This window comes from Drosophila virilis, chromosome 4 (genome assembly GCF_030788295.1).
Source record: "Drosophila virilis strain 15010-1051.87 chromosome 4, Dvir_AGI_RSII-ME, whole genome shotgun sequence".
Taxonomy (NCBI): domain Eukaryota; kingdom Metazoa; phylum Arthropoda; class Insecta; order Diptera; family Drosophilidae; genus Drosophila; species Drosophila virilis.
The window spans coordinates 4,785,615-4,801,926 of NC_091546.1; the positions used below are offsets into that span (position 1 = coordinate 4,785,615).

A 16,312-nucleotide genomic window follows, 5' to 3' on the forward strand; every position below is an offset into this window, starting at 1 on the left:
CCCCTGAAATTATACAATCATTTGTGACCCCCCTTGCCCCTCTCCAGCCCCTTCCTATTCATGTCGCCAAACAAAGCAGTTAATGGGGCCTGCAACCGGCTAGCTTTCGCACGTCGATTATCCCAGAACTTGTATCACTTGGTCCTGGGGCTGCTCCTGCTCCTGTTGCTGCTCCTGCTCCTGTTGCTGCTCCTGCTGCTGCTGCTGTTGCTTTTCCAGCAGTTTAATTAGCGCTTGCTGCCAGTCAGCCAAGTGGACAAATTTGGTCGCTGACCAGCATTGACCATTTACCCGATAAATGTAACCAGCCACGCTCCCCGCCTGGATTGATTGGCTTCCAGGTGTGTGCGTGTGTGTGTGTGTATCTGTGCAAGGAATATGTGATTAGGGTTTGGGTAGCGTTTGTCCAACTATTGACAGTCGAACAAATTGCCTGCTCAACTAAAACCCATGCAAGCCCCGAAAAGTGTGCTAAGGATTTTCTTATTTTGATACCCTTGCAAAGGGTTTTATAGTTTGAACCAGATATATGCAAGCCTAGCATGAAAAAGCCAGAGCATGTGGCTGTACAAATGTTTGTTGATTGGGAGGGTATCGGTCTGTTCGGATCTATTATTCAATTAGTTGACGTAGGAATGATAGCTGGAAAGTTGTCTCTATATTTAATTTCTGCTCTTAAAATATTGTACTCTATGCTCTTATTGACAGCGAACGACTATATGTATAGAAATAAGCAGTCTAGAATTTAGTTTTGGTAAGGAACTCATACAAGGAAAATGCTGGTAAAAGGATTTTTGTCTTCAAAATACTTTGAAGTATTGAAATATATAAACTATATTACGGCCAGGGTATTCAGTCTTCGGCACTCTGAAATTTACATTTATTTCCTCCTTTTTTGTTTTATTTACACAGTCAAATAAAAACTTTTAAAAGCCTAGTCAAATGCCGAGACCACCTGTTAAATTGTCTAAATTGGTAGCCGGCACCACAAAAACGCCTCCCACACACACACACATACACATACACCCTAAATAAAGGGCTACAAAGCTCAAAACTGCACAGCTGTGGCTTTTGCCAAAAAGGCAACATTTTGATAAAAAGCCTAAAGAACAAAACATAAATTTAAATTAAAAAAAAAGTAAGTTGAAGTAAACAAGCACGGACAAGCTTTTAAAAGCTCGCTCTCTCTTTCCCTCTCGCGCTCTCTCTCTCTCTCTTTCGATTGCTGAATGTGTATTGCAAGCTCTGCGGTGCGAAGCGAGCTTTTGGCGCTCTTAAGCTCATTTCCATGCTCTTCGACAAAAGCTGCGTGTGAAAGCTGCCGCAGGGATGCTGTAATTTGTGGCTAAGAGTCGGAGCCGAGGACTCGCTGGCCGCATCCTTGCCTCGTGCCATGGCCTCGTCCTCGTCGAGATTCGTTTCTTTGGGCATTTTCGAACGCCTAGCATTGTGCTAGGTTCTGGCCGCTTGTGTTGGCTGGCGCTGGTTGGCTCGGGCTAAGGTAAACGGTCTTTCAGTCAAGCTCCAGCATCCGTTCAAACCGGGAGCAGCATTGCACGCGTTCCGTTATTTCAAGCGCGCGCACACACACAGAGCGCGTCCTATCCGGCCTGTAGGTGTATGTGTGCCTGAGTGCGCGTGTGTGTGTGTGCCAGTGCGTGCGTTCAATTCGTAGCGCGACGCGGCGCGGCGTGGCGTGTGCGTGTGTGCATTGGTGTGTGTAAATTTTTGGGCAAAGCGAAAGCAAACAGAAACAGAGCCCCCAGTGACAGGGCTCGCAAGGTAACGCGAACCGGTTAAACGCCTTTAAAGTCGCCTTTGTGTCCTTTGCGCTCAGAAGTCGCCGCAGGGCCTCCAACTGCAGCAGAAACAAAGTCAAAGCACATTGAAATTCGCTCGAGCAGAAACTGGAGCTAAAACAAACACAAATTAGAAAGTACGTCAACAAAATACGCGCTAGCTGCAAGCTAATTCCAAAAGTGTGTCGAAAATGTAAGCTTAAAATAAATGTTTGGTGCTTAAAAAATATATTGGGCTATTCTTTTGCATTTTAAGTACAATAAAAGGCGCGTCTCTAGAATCTGTGCTTAAAAAATTAGTTCGAGCTACCCAGAAAAATGTCTTTACTTCTTGACATTTTAGGTTTAAGAAAGGGCCAAGTCAGAGAAGGTCCCTGTTTCAAATTGGGGGGCAAGAGAATTGTAAATCAAAATAATAAAACTTAAAAAAATCTGTAATTAAAATTGAAACAAACTTTAAATTTTTATATATTCATAAGTACAAAATTGCCAAAACTCGAAGCTGCAAACAAATCAAGCTCCACATTCCGACCATAAATCCTGCAATCGTTCAAACCTCAATCCAATTTAATGCTTAAAATTTTCGGCAACGTTTGCCACAATTTCTATATCTATGTACATAAATATATATAAAATCAAGTATTGGCAGCATTTCAACTGGCGAAAGTTCTTTTACCTTTGGCCTACTGCTGCTGACTGCAAAATGAACAAAACCCAAAACAAATTTCAACTTGACTCATAAATCATTTTGACCAACTCGCAAGGAAACTATAAACTTTAACAGCCCCAAATACTAAAGGCTTCTGTTATAGTTTTGCCATATTCCACACCAACTGGTCGTGTGAGTAATGTTTTACAAATTGTTTAGTTCGATTCGGTTACATATGCTGCCACTGAGAAATAATAAATAGTTGCCTTCATTTGGCACTAACTGGGCAGCTAACAATAGCTGGATTTGTGAGCTTTGCTTATGTTTGTGCTTGAATTTATTGAGAATTATAAGCGACTGTCGCGAATATTCGTGATTGATTTTATTGAGAACTATAAGCGACGGTCACGAATGCTTGCGCTTGGACTGATTGGGAATTATAGGCGACTGCCTAGCATTTTTGTGATTGAGAATTAGAACTGATTGCCGTGTAATCGTTATTTGAATATATTAAATAAAAGTGTTTGGAGAGCAATTTGTGTACTCAATATTAAAATGTGTATTGTTTTGTGTGGATAAAACAAAGCTTTGAAAATTAAAATAGGCATATTTTAGTATGAAATTGTGGGATCTGTTTAAGGACCTATTTGCACAAGTAGTGAAATATTTCGTGACAGCAAATAGAATAAATTTTCCATTTCATATAGAAAGTATAAGTCTGTGAAAAGCTTCAAGCTTAGCAAATGCAAATTTAATATAATCTGTAATAATTCTGCCCTGTACCTAAAATTATGTTGTTAGTAGAAACTTTCTTAGTTAACTTCTCCTACAACAAATACTCGTATTTCAAGTCTCTCGACAACGTTATGTGAAGCATTATTTATTAATAATGCACTCGAGCCACAAAATGTCGGCTAGCCTGCTGTTTTCACATTGTTCTATGAAATTATTATTACAGCAAAACTTTGAGCATAGAAGCAATCAAATTATGTTTGTTAGATAAAGCATTTTATTGATTATTGAATGCAATTAAAATTTAAATTAATTTAGAATGTTCTTGTTTTATTATGTATTTAGAAAATGGTGGATTATGTCCTGGAATTGATTGTAAAATGTTAATTGGCTTTGAATAACTCTGTAAAGTGTGTTTGAGAAATGTTGCTCATTGATGCAGAAAAGAAACCCTATTAATGTTTAAGTGTCATAAAATATGCTGTTTAATACACTTTCACGCAATTCCAAGCCTTAATTCAAGGCAATTTCTAAATAAATCTAAGAGCGTGTGCTATAGAGAAACCCTTCTAGCTTGCCTAAGTTAAGTTTTTGCTCGTAAAAATGCCATTCATGTGTTTGTTCGTTGCCATTAACACAAATGTCGCCAGATTTTCATAATTAAATCAAATTCGTATCCTTTTCGGCGCAGCCCTTTCAAATAATAAAACACTTTAACCAAACTTAGCTGGAAAGGTATGAACAGCTGTGTGCCAGGGCATTAAAAATAACCAATGCAATAAAAAAGTTAAATCGAAAAGTAAACTGACCGACCGACTGACTGACTGAATGACTGAGCGAATGAATGACTAACTGACACCCACTCAATGGCAATGGCAAAAGCATTTGGCCATTGTTTAGTTGGAAAATTTTGCGCTCATCAACTTAAATTGTGAAAATTAATCAAGTTGAAAAGCTTGCTGGGCCAGGCCTGGCGAGGCTTTTGTTTTGTTTTGCTTGACCGCTCGGTTGGTCGCTCGGTCGCTGAGGTCAAGCAGTCAGCATGCAAGTGAAGGAAACCTTTTTCATGCGGCTTTCCAAAAAAAAAAAAAAGAAAAGGGAAACCTTTTGCTTTGCATTCAAGCGGAAATTAAAGCGCCGCACGGAAAGAGGCAGAGAATATAGAAGGCGAACGAAAGTGCGCTGAACTCACACGCGCTCAAATTGAAATTGTGTGTCCTTAGGCCTGAGATTGACAAGAAAAACAATAAAAAAAAGGCACCCAGGCACCCAACACGTGCGCTGCGTTACCTTAAAGCAGTTTTTAAAGCAAGTTCAACCTTTTCCATCCACAAGTTTTGTTTTTGGTCTTGGGTCAACGGTTGGGCGACAATATTTGGCTGCTGCTTGAAATGAAAAACCTTTTTAATTAATGCACTGCCAGCCGCCAAACACCTCATTAAAATGCCACAAAATGTGTGTGTGTGTGTGGGCTCTTTTAAATGAAAATATAAAACGAGTTTATGATTTTTATGGTTTATTTAGCCAGCGTCTCGACAGGTTTCTAATTAATTTAATTAGCACGCACTTGCGACTCCTCGCACAGCCTGCTAATAAAATACAGCCCAATAAAACTAATTAGTCAGTACATAAAGCGTACTCAAGTAGCCAGGATTTCTCAAGTAGCTATATTTCTTTTATGCTCTTGAATCAAGTGGCCTTTCAATAAAAATCTATATAAAAGCAATAATTTGAATAAGTCCCATTCTAGGAATTCATAAGCTTTCTGTTTACATTATTGCAAGAGAAGTTTATGTTGTTAATACAACCAGTTGAGAAACTGTGAAAAGTCAACAAGCTGCTTGGCATGGAATACAAAAATACTGCTCTTTAAAAAAATTGAAAATAATTGGATTAGTTAATGTATGCTAATTCAAATTTAATAAGCAATTTTTTAACTATTGTGTGAGCTTTTTACTAAGTTTCTGCTATTCATTGATAGAAATGGAAGCAAGTGAAATTAATGTATTCTGTGCTCTATGTATACTTCTGTATTCTGTCTTTATTCCTTATAAACTTTAAGCTAAATATTATCAAATGTTTTGAAATCCTAGCTTTTTGTCTGATTAGTAAACGTTATCATTGTTGTATAATGCAACAATTTATTGCTGCCTTTTACCAATTGCATTTAGTTTTATTTTCATATATATTTTTCCACAAACAATAATTTAGTTAATTTCCATTCTTCTTAGATTTCGGCAGGCATTTAAATTGCATATTTCAAATGAATAGTATTATTTTTACATTTTAATTAGTTTCAATTTTGATAAGTAAATAATGTTGCATTTGCGCTTATTTCAGACCACATAAAATAACATTTTATGCCATGCGCATTGTTAATTAAATAAAACAATTAGATATTTTGCTTGCTTTATAATTTGGTCGGTGATTATGTGATGCATTAAAGCTGACGCTCTCAACTCCACAGCATAAATATACTCTTTTGTATAAACTGTCGAAATGCTATAAACAAGCCTGTTTGTCTATTTCTATGCGCACGAGTCTCTCAGCTTTAAGGATATTCTTGTTAAAGTTGGCATAGATCTGACGCTTAGCAACAGAAAGTTCATATAAAGCTGGACTACTTATTGTTCGACGTTTCTGTTTTCGTGTAGAATTTTTTTTAATAAACTTTTTAAACTTTTTTAAAAGTAGTCAGGAATAGTTCGGATTCACTTTCATATCAAAAAGATAGCATAGATAATCATCTAATAATTGTTTGGACAAGTGTAGAGTGCTTTGTATATCTGCTTTATGTCCATAAGTTTATTAATTTTTGGACATCCTTAAGTGTAAATTTTATTGACATGTCACTTTTGTCGGTATATTTCAAACTCATCCCAGAACAATTGTGAGACTTAATGTGGACAGAATTTTCAATCTAGTTTCACATAAATTGCGAATTAAAATAAGGCAAAGACAAACGCATTTATTTTTTCTTGTAAATAATAATAAATAATAATAAGAATAGAAATAAATGCAGGTAAATTCAGAGAAGAACAAATGTCAATTTTGTTATTTTTTTGTAACTGATATGTGAACACGTAAGAGAATTTGGTTTTAAATATAATTTAATTATTTTTATTATTTGGGTGACTATTACAATAATGAAAAGCAATTTTATTTGAATATGTTTGCAGCCGTCTTCAGGGCAGAGACAAAGAAAAATTAACATTGCAAATAAATCAAGTTAAACAATTAATTCAATATTAAACGTAAAATATTCTGGACGTGCAAATTATTTAGCTATTCAATAAGTGTCTAAACAAGTTTGAAGTGTTTATTATTATTTGTTTTATTTATTATTATAATTATTTCCAATGTATATTGCAGTCTTGTTCTAGCCTTAGCATTGTTGTTGCATCAAAGTTTGTTAAGTAGTTTCCGTTTATAGAATGGTTCATGAGTGTTGTTTCTTTTGTATATTATATTGATGTCTTTATTTGAAGTTCGATTTGTTTTTAGTTTCGATTTATTTGTGCCGTCGTACACGCTATTGCAATTATTGCAATATTGTATATACAAAATTTATTCTAAAAAATGTTATATTTAATGTCTCGACTAATCACAATTTAGCCCAGTCGTGCGTCTTTTTTTGTGGCAACAAATTAAACACTATTTGCAAATTTGAGTAAATATAATAATTTGTGTAAGGACCCACAATCAAAAACATTAAACAAGCAGCGACAAGACGAACATGTCTGACAGAAAGAAAACCATCAAAAGTAAATGAAGCATAAATGCCAGAAACATGCCAAAAACTGGTGGCGGGGCACAAATCGTGTGAAAGAAAAAGTGATTTAATTTATTTTTCTTGCTCATTTTTTCGAATTGCCAGAGAGTAAAAAAAAAAAATGAAGAATTTGTTAAATTTGAGGCTGGGTGGAAATTGATGGAACAATTTTGTAGCTTTAGCTGCGGCCATGCGGATGGATGTTTGTGTCTAAATAGCTTTTGCGGGAATTAGAAACACTCTGCGAATGAAATAACCGGAAGGAATTATATCAACCTCAGATGCGTGGAGGAAATTAAATATTTAATAGTCTGCGGCAGCGAGGCGCATACAAATATAAAAATAAATTATTATTTCGAGCGGGCAAAATGAAATCAAAAAAATAAAATTTAAGGAAAAAAGTGTATTTTCAACCTGTAAATGTTGATGGGAGTGTGCGCGAGTGTGTCTGTGTGTGCGTCTGTGTGTGTCTGTGTTTGTGTGTTAATTCCGCGGTGTTGCATTTTGGGGTATTATAAGCACACGCACACGCACAGGCACTGGCACAAAACGGCCACGTTAAGAGGATCTGACAGTTGGCTTGGAAAAACGAAATTATTTTTAAAAACAGAAACAGAAGCAAAGAAAAAAATTAAGTAAGCGCAAACCCAAAAAAACGCAACGAATTAAATTAAAAAAGAAAAAACATAAAAATAAAAACAGGAAATGAAATTGGCATAATCTCATACCCTGTTGCCAGAGAAGCGTCTTAGTGGTTGTCGGCCATAGCCGCAGCTCCGAGCGCTTCTCGCACGAGATTGACAAAAGCTGCAAATGAATTAAGTATGCGATGATTGTCGCGAATGCAAAGTGAGAGGAGCATTCGGCTGTTAAGCCGCTGACTTAACAATTTGTGTAATTTTTGGGCGAATTGCAGTGAAACTCGATAAGTTTTAATTCGTTATTAACAAGAATTTCCCATGACATTGCGATGGACAAATACTGATACGAATTTGTTAATATATGAGAGTTGCGTTAATATTATTGCAATTAACAATGCGAATTGGGAATTTAATCTGAGTGTTAACAGAGACAGTAAAAACTGTAAGCACTTTCATTTTGTGTTAACAGAAAACTGTAAACTCTTTCAGAGTTCATTGTGTGTTAACAGAAAACTGTAAAGACTCAGATGTCATTGTCTACTGCATATTTCTTGAGGGCTTGCAAACTAAAACAGTAAAATATGATATAAATTATATTTTTATAAATAATATATATTAATACTATTTGTAAAATAATATATCTGTATTGTAAATACAATGCACATTGTCAACATTCGAACTAATAAAAACATTTTCTTCTCTTTTCTCATTTATTCCAAACACGCACACACACACACACACACAGCAACAGGAAATCAACGAAATTGTCGTCACTCCAATCAAGTGGAAATTTGATTAAAGCAGTGGAAAGAAAAATTTAATAAATTTTCAAAACTCAATAGCCGAACAACAAAAAAAAAAAAAAGAAAAGAAAGAAAAGTGTGCGAGTATATCAAAAAGGTAACAGCAAAGGAAATCAACACGCACGCACATGAGCGAATTTGTAGTTGTGCAAGGACAACAGAACACAAACAAAAAAAAAAAAAACAGAAACAAAATTAAGGAAAATAACAACAAGCCGTAGCAAACATTAAAAGTCAGCGAAGTGTAAAAAAAAAGGTGAATACAGACAGCAAGGCTGAGGCAATAAACTCAATGAAAGAGTAACCAAGTGAACGAGTATTAAAATAGGCACCAAATAAAAGAAGGAGAGGAAAAAAGCGTAACAAAAATTAAAAGGTACGACTATTATTTAGTATTCGCCGCACTCATACAAAAACCTGGGGCAGGAGCTAACCAAGGCTTAGGACAACTAACGACGCGCAGCTGACGACGACGACTGCCTTGTGGCAAGGACATTACACACACTTTACTTTTTTCTATTTGCTGCGTGTGTGTGTGTTGTCCTGCATCGAGCAAAGCACAAAATTAAGTGCAGATTATCAGCAGATTATATTTTAATAGCATTTCAAGCTGTTGCCTTTCACGACAAGCCCAAAAGGACGACGCCGTCGACGACAAGCGCCACCAAAAAAAAAAAGGGACACGGCCAACAACAAATACATTAGAAACCATGTGCTAGTGCCCGTTTGTGTCTGTGTGTGCGTGTTTGTGCAAGTGCGGCTTATTACACGATGTCCTCTCAAAATATCCTTTTGAAGGAGCCTCAACTAAAGCAAACATAAGAAATTGAAATAAAGTAACAAGAGCAATTTTTATTGCCCTGTTTTTCGTGTGTCCTTCGTAAGTGTCGCGTGTGCAACCCAAAAAAAAAAAAAAAAATAAATAAAAAAAGACAGGCAAGAAATATATTTAATTAGAACATTAAGCATACGCCCCGTGGCAGCTGAGAGAAAAGCAACGCAAGTGAGAAAGCAACAGGTGAGTAATACATTTGTTGTAAGATATACCTATTGTCATGGGCCTAATTTAGTATATGAAAGCTTCTTCAAAGTGGGACGACTTCTAATTATGAAAACAATACTTGTGTTTTACTTCTTCAAAAAGCTTGTCTTTATCTTTTAACTTGCCGCCAAACTATTAGAATAGAATACTATTAGACAGCTATAAGCATTGTTAATAAAAACTGACAGGTCCCCAATACTATCTTTTTCACAATTTCTTCAAATGATTTTGCAAAATATAAACGCAAAAATAAATAAAAATATAAAAGTCCTAAATGCAAAAATTCAACTGGCATACTGCAGAAATATCTGTATGTTGTATGTAAACGTCATGTAAGAATTTTTAAAATCTTCTAATCAAATGTTTAGTCTATGAAAAGAGACAACTCCGACCATGAATTATATATAGTTTATTGATGTTTTTAATATATTTGTTTAATAAATCCCTATTCATTCATTCTGGGCAGTGGCTCAGTTTTATAGCTCGTCATTTTATGTATCGCTCTCGTTTTATATAAAAAATGACAAACTACTTATAATTTGTATAGCATACTTTTAAGCGCATCTAAAGCTTGTAAAAGTTCATGAAATGAACGCAAAAACTTTAATTTTTGATACCGAACTCGTGACTTTAACAACTCGCATTCAGCAATGCGCATTTAGTTAACATCTAACCTCTAACCCTGCTCCTCCCCCTGCCCCCGTATCCCTCTATATCGCCATAATAAGCACTGCTGCGGCTGGTTGTGCGTCTGTTAATTAATGCTAACCGAGCATCCGCTGCAGCATATTTAAAAACGCATTAGCTTTCGGGCTTTAGAGCCGCAATGCAAACTGAGAGCCCGGATTTTGAGTCAGAGTGTCATAATTTTTTGGCCAACAACAAAAAGAAAAAAACTAAAAACAAAAAACATTTGGCCAAGGGCTTAAAAAAAACATTAGCGTAATGCCCATATAAAGCAAACGAATTATTTCCATATACGAGTGCGCAAAAGAAATGTTGTAATTACTTCAAATGCTGCAACAGGACGGCAAAAAAGCTGTTTGTGATGCCTTTTTATATCCTGTACTCAAGGCGTAAATTGAAAATGTATGTTGCAGGCAGATAACGGCATTACCGCAACCATAAAGCTTATATATTCTCGATCGGAATGATGTTGTGAGCCGGGTCCTAATGTCCTTGTGTCTGTTCAACTTGTCCTTCTCAGAGACTCGAACATAATGGAATCTTAAAATCTTATCTTATAAAGAAATAAAATAATTAAATTTGGTATATATGTTCCTCATATATGTTTTAAAATACATAATAGCAAAAATGTTTCATCATTTACTCTCGCTTCAAATCGAAGATTTTTTAGAGTTTTTTCTTCTTATCATCAGACACATACCTTAATCAAATCGTGAAACTTTACAATTAGCAGGCAATAAACACCAAAGTTTTTGAATACTGTTTTCTCTTTAATGTAAAGCAGTAAGAAAAATTCAGTACAGCATCACGGAACTTTGTGTAGGGTATCTGTCAGTCGTACAGTTACACTTACGAATCTTTTGGTAGCTGGGGGTCATGTGTCTGCTAATTTCATATTTTTTGCGGGCAGAATGCTGAAGCAGGCAAACAAAGAGACTACGCAACGGCAACACTTGCTGAGACATTAAAACGAAACTTTTGTTGCATGGCGAGGAGGAGCATGGGGAGGGCTGCGTGTGGGTGGCCCATACCTGGAACATGAGGGGCTGCCATAGCATCTCCAACATTCTGAGCATCCTTAGTGGCCATAATGCGCTGCTGCTTAGCTGCCGTTATTTGTTATTTGCCCGCCTGTTGGAATCTGTCACCAAGCTACGTGACAATACAGCGGCGCGTGTGTGTGTGTGTGTGTGTGGCTACTGGTGTGTGTGTGTGTGTGTGTGTGTGTGTGTGTAGCTGTGTGTGTGTATGCGGGTGGGTGTTCTGGTGTGTGACTGCGGTAGACCGCTACTTTGCTGGCTGACCTAAGCCAGCTTGTTCGCATTGGAGCGCAACTTACCTGACAAAACTTTAAGGCAAAAATTTCATTTAAAAGTTTCGCTGTCCCTCCCCCCCTTGCACTACGCCCCTCCCCAGCTATATGCCGCCCAATCCCCTGGGTCACCTTTGGACGCACGCCAGCTGCTTAAAAGTTCGCCTCCCTTCCCCTAGCTCTCACCCAGCCGCCAAATTGCGTTCAGTTTCTTGAGACAACTTTTGCAAATGGACATTGACGTTGCATGGCTTTGGTTTTTCTTTACTTTGCCCATCATAAGCATTCACACAATTTGAACGATCCATACAAATGGGGCCCTGGCCCCGGTCAACTTTGAACTCTGCACAGTGGACACTCCATTAGCATTAGCAAAGTTGTCAACGGACATGAAAATATGCCGGATTTATGCAACAATATAATATTCCCCATAGAAATTTCTGGTCCAAAGTAAATATTCACGCTGATTCTTTACTATTTTGTGCATATGGAGTTTAATGTACTTAATATGAAATATATATATTTTTTGCTAATAATAAAAGAAAAAACTGTTTGATTCTTAACAAATCGAATGTTTAATGTAAGGAATGCAAAAATCTTTCAAAATTTGCATGAATCAGGCGCTTTCGCTTTGCCTTCCGCTCTTCTCAGCAAATTGCATAAAAATATAATAAAATATATAAAGGGTATCATCAGCATAGAAGAAGGATCCTTGAAATCTGATACAGAATTTTTTGTACAAATATAAAAATATTTTTCAATCGATTCTTAATAAATATTTTATGTTTGTAAAATAAATACTTCCTACAAAGTACAAGTTTTTTACACAGTAGAAAATTGAATATCATTTAAGTTTGTGAACGTTGACAATTGTGTGTGTGTGTTTTTTTTTTTTTTTGGCTTTTTCTTTGTCCCAGAATTTAATTTGTACTGTTTGCTGGCATTTTCCTGTTCAAGCATGTCTGAAATGCGCAAATTAAATTGGTTTATGGTTGTTGCCAAATAAACGAATTTCTGTATGCTTTAATTGTATATTTTTATTTTTTAATGCCGCTTCCCTTTTATTTATGTTGCCCAGCCGAACATACTTGTGTATGCAACAGCTGTTGTTTTTCTTCGGGTCTGCTGTTGTTGTTGTTGTTGTTGTTGTATTTGTTGTTGTTATTATTCTTGCAGTCGTTGCTTAACTAATTAAAGCAGTTTAATTGCATAAATTAAAGCCACATATGTGCGCTGTATTTGTTCAACATGAGTGCTGAGTGAATAAACACGTGAAGGCATTTCTCAATTGCCCCTATAATTTACGGCGTCCATTTTGCGTGCACCTAATTAACGTATTATTATTTAAAATTATTTTTTAATGTTTTTTTTTTTTAATATTTTATTTATGTGGCTTATGTGGTAAAAGCTATTTTTATATATGATAAATTCGAACATTAATTTTGTATATGTCATTTTGGACACGAATTTATTAATATTTAAAACATGTTTTCTTTTGTTTGTGGTAATTTATTATAAGTTAATGCATTTGCTAAATTTGCCAAATTTTACAAGCTTTTTTTTGTCTCTCATCAATCAATCAATGAATTTTTGCATGTTCTCAAAAATAACTTTAAGTTAAGGCATTTCTTTCAAACAGAGAGAAATACATTTAAAAGCAAAGTTAGCGTTAACCGTGTTAGAAAAAAAAGCGAATTGCGCACAATTTGTTCATTCTTTATCGACTGGGAATATGTGAGGGACAGAGGCGGGCGGCTAACATCCAGCAGGGCAGCAAATTGTTACAGACACACACACACACACACTCACACGCACTCCCCTGATGTTTTAAAGCACTGGAAAAGCATCCTCGTTGGGTAGTAAACACTTATTAGATGTCACAAGTTCTGGATGGGAGGCGACTGCGACTGAGCTGGCAATCGTAGACGGATACGGGCAATAGCAGGGGCAGGGGCAGCGGCAGCGGCAGCCCCCCAAAGCGATGAAGCAATGGAGCGTGCTGTTAAGGAGTATTCGACTAATAAAAATGTCAAAACGCATGAAGTTGATGACAAGTAAGGCAAAATGACAGCAGATCCTATAAGCAGGACGTCCTAGTATGTACAAGGAAACTTGCCTCCGGCTGTCTGCCTCCTTTTGCCTCTAATGCGAGCAACAATTTGACACACCTGCTGTGCGCAGGGTCCTGGGCGATGGAATGTGCGTGGTTTCGGCTGTAATTTTCTCCTTCGACTGAAACTTTCACAATTAAAAGTTGGGAATTTCGTTTCATCTTCTACGACTTGGCGCTTGCCTTGCACGCATCGTTTCAATTTTATTTGTTGGATTGGCTTAAGTGGATTTATCATATCAGCTGGCCAGAAAGTTGTCCTAAAATAAAATATATTAAACATTATATATATATATATATATATTTTTTTTTTCTATATATGGAGAGATTTGCTCGACTTTTAATTACGCAGCTTTTCAGTGCGCTCACGTACACGGGAATGTCGTGGTAAAAAAGTTTTATTCCTTTTACTTTTGCTACGTGTCCTCGCTGAAAGCATTTTCAATAAGCGCCTTTTTCTCGCTCGCGCATAGCCGCAGGGAATTGATAAACTTTCTTGGCCGCACTTGGCCTTGGCCGGTCAAAGGTCAAACAGCAAACTTCTGCAGCCCCCCACATACACAATTCCTATTTAAAATATCATTCTATTTCAGTTTACAGTTTTATTGCCCAGACACAAGAACAACACTTTCCACTACTCTCAACTGAAAGGCCCTCTACTTCAGTTTCCAATTCAACGCGCTGCGTTAAGACATAAATACACGACATGAGCCGCAGTATTCTGACAGTTGAGTGGCGAGCAACGAATATACGATGCTCTTTATTGTCTAACGCAAACATTTCCCTTTATTAAAGAAATTGAAAATTTCGAAAAATTGTTATATGAATTTTCAATTTGATTAAAATTATTTTAAAAGCTTTTTATACACAAATAAGAGAAGTGCTTGACTCGGAGAGACACTGAAACCAGCTCGGAGCTGCTGTTGCGAACGTACCATTTTTTGCTTCTTTACTCAATGAACTTAAAAAAGATTAAATTCTTCAAAGTGTGTGTAAAAGTTGAATCTAAACATTTAACAGTACATTGATTATGTCTAAGCTATACAAATATATAAATATAGTTTTCAAGTTACATTTGCTCATAAGAAAGTGCAATTAAAGTTGTAAAAATCCAAAGACCAAAGCTATTCTAGATCTTAGGATTAAGGAACCTCAGCTGTAATTGTATAAGGTACTTAATGACTTATGCCCAACAACTGAAGCACTACAAACTAAATCACATAGTTTATGTACTTAAGGATGAGCACGTTTTTCGCATACATTCGCAAAAATTAAGAGAGTAGATAGACGCAAACACGCACACACACACGCACACACAGACACGTGGCACACACGCGGCGTATGCGCCATTTATTAAGTATACGCCTACAAGACAAACGCTGCATGCTACGCTCTGTGGCCCTGGATTCTGGATTCTGGCAGCTCGTGTGTTATTTAAACAAAACAATTAAAATGATTTTCCGAGCGCTTTCTACGAAACAGAAAAATAAAACAACAACACGAACAACAAGAAGCACAGCACGAGCTCTTCATGTGCTGTTTGCGCTCGTGTTGCCAGTTGTTGTTGTTATTTCTGTTGTTGTTGCTGGTTTTTGTTGTTTATTTAGACGCAGACATGTATACATAACATTTACGGCAAGTAGCAACAACAAATTGAATGAACACGCGCCCCGAAAACGTTTAATAAACACAAAAAGCAGCAGCAACAACAACAACAACAACAACAAACAAGAACAACAAACGAGAAGAACAACTACAACTACGACAGGCACAACGCCAGGCTCAACGTCTGCCTTTGAAACTTAATGAAATGTAATGATGAGCGGAAAAAGGGGGCGCCTAGCCAGCAGTCAGACATAGACGGTCGTTTTGATGTAAACTGGAAATGAAAACAACAATAGAAACGGTAGGGAAAACAGCAGCAGCAACAGCAACAACAACAACAACAGCAACTACAGCACATAATGGCATAAGGAAAATGTGCGAATTTTGAATGGAAAACGAAAGGAAACCCAACACATGTGTATTAACTAGTGGGTGGGCGAAGGATTTCAGGCACATGCGTAAAACTTCGACTAATTGAATTGAAAACAAGTTGATCTAATCACAAGTAGATGCAACGAAGAGCGAATACTCTAACATATCAAGAGAGATGTCGTGGTGCAGAAAATAGTGTTACGTGACGAGAAGAAACTCAGACAATAATCGTAATAAATCAAATTGAATTGATTAATATAATACTAATTATATTAAGAATATAATATTATTTAAAAACTATTAAAACGAGTTATAACAAACTCAATATTAAATAAAAGCTTGTCCGCTATCCCAGCTCCATTCTATCGACACTAGAAGACAGATTTTCACCTTTTCAAAGTCTTAACTTGTTCAGAATTACAAATTGTATGTAATAGTTTTTTCTAACCTTGCAATGTATTGGTATTGAATTATTTTTTCCGTAAATATATTTAATTTGAAAATTACAATTACAATAATATATGGGATTCTACATTCCCGAATAGCTAATACCATATTCAAAATATATGGAAGTCTACATTACAAAATTTAAATGCACCATTTGAAAAACTTTCACAAGAATATAAATACCTGATTTTTAAGGGTATAACAGCTCAAATGGGCGATACTTAAACTTTCACAGCGAGCCTAAGCATGTGCCAGATATATTTCGGTCTATTCAATTCTGTTTAAGCAATTAATCCTTTGACGCCCGAGTGCTTCAAATCCAAACACACACGCAGAGTTTT

At 36.4% G+C, this 16,312-nt stretch overlaps 1 protein-coding gene across 7 annotated transcripts in view; it reads left to right on the top strand.

Moving 5' to 3' along the window:
- LOC6627504 (dipeptidase 3) overlaps positions 1 to 16,312 on the top strand; it is a 416,202-nt gene that overhangs the window by 231,454 nt on the left and 168,436 nt on the right. For 4 of the 7 annotated variants that reach the window (XM_015173103.3, XM_070209380.1, XM_070209382.1 and 1 more), the window contains one exon: positions 8,339 to 9,414. The exons of 1 other annotated variant lie outside the window; for it this stretch is intronic. The gene's annotated coding sequence lies outside the window, so the exon portion shown is untranslated. Of the gene's footprint in view, positions 1 to 1,498; positions 1,993 to 8,338; positions 9,415 to 16,312 lie in introns of those variants that run through there. 2 more of the 7 variants (XM_015173105.3, XM_032438417.2) reach the window with 2 other exon arrangements.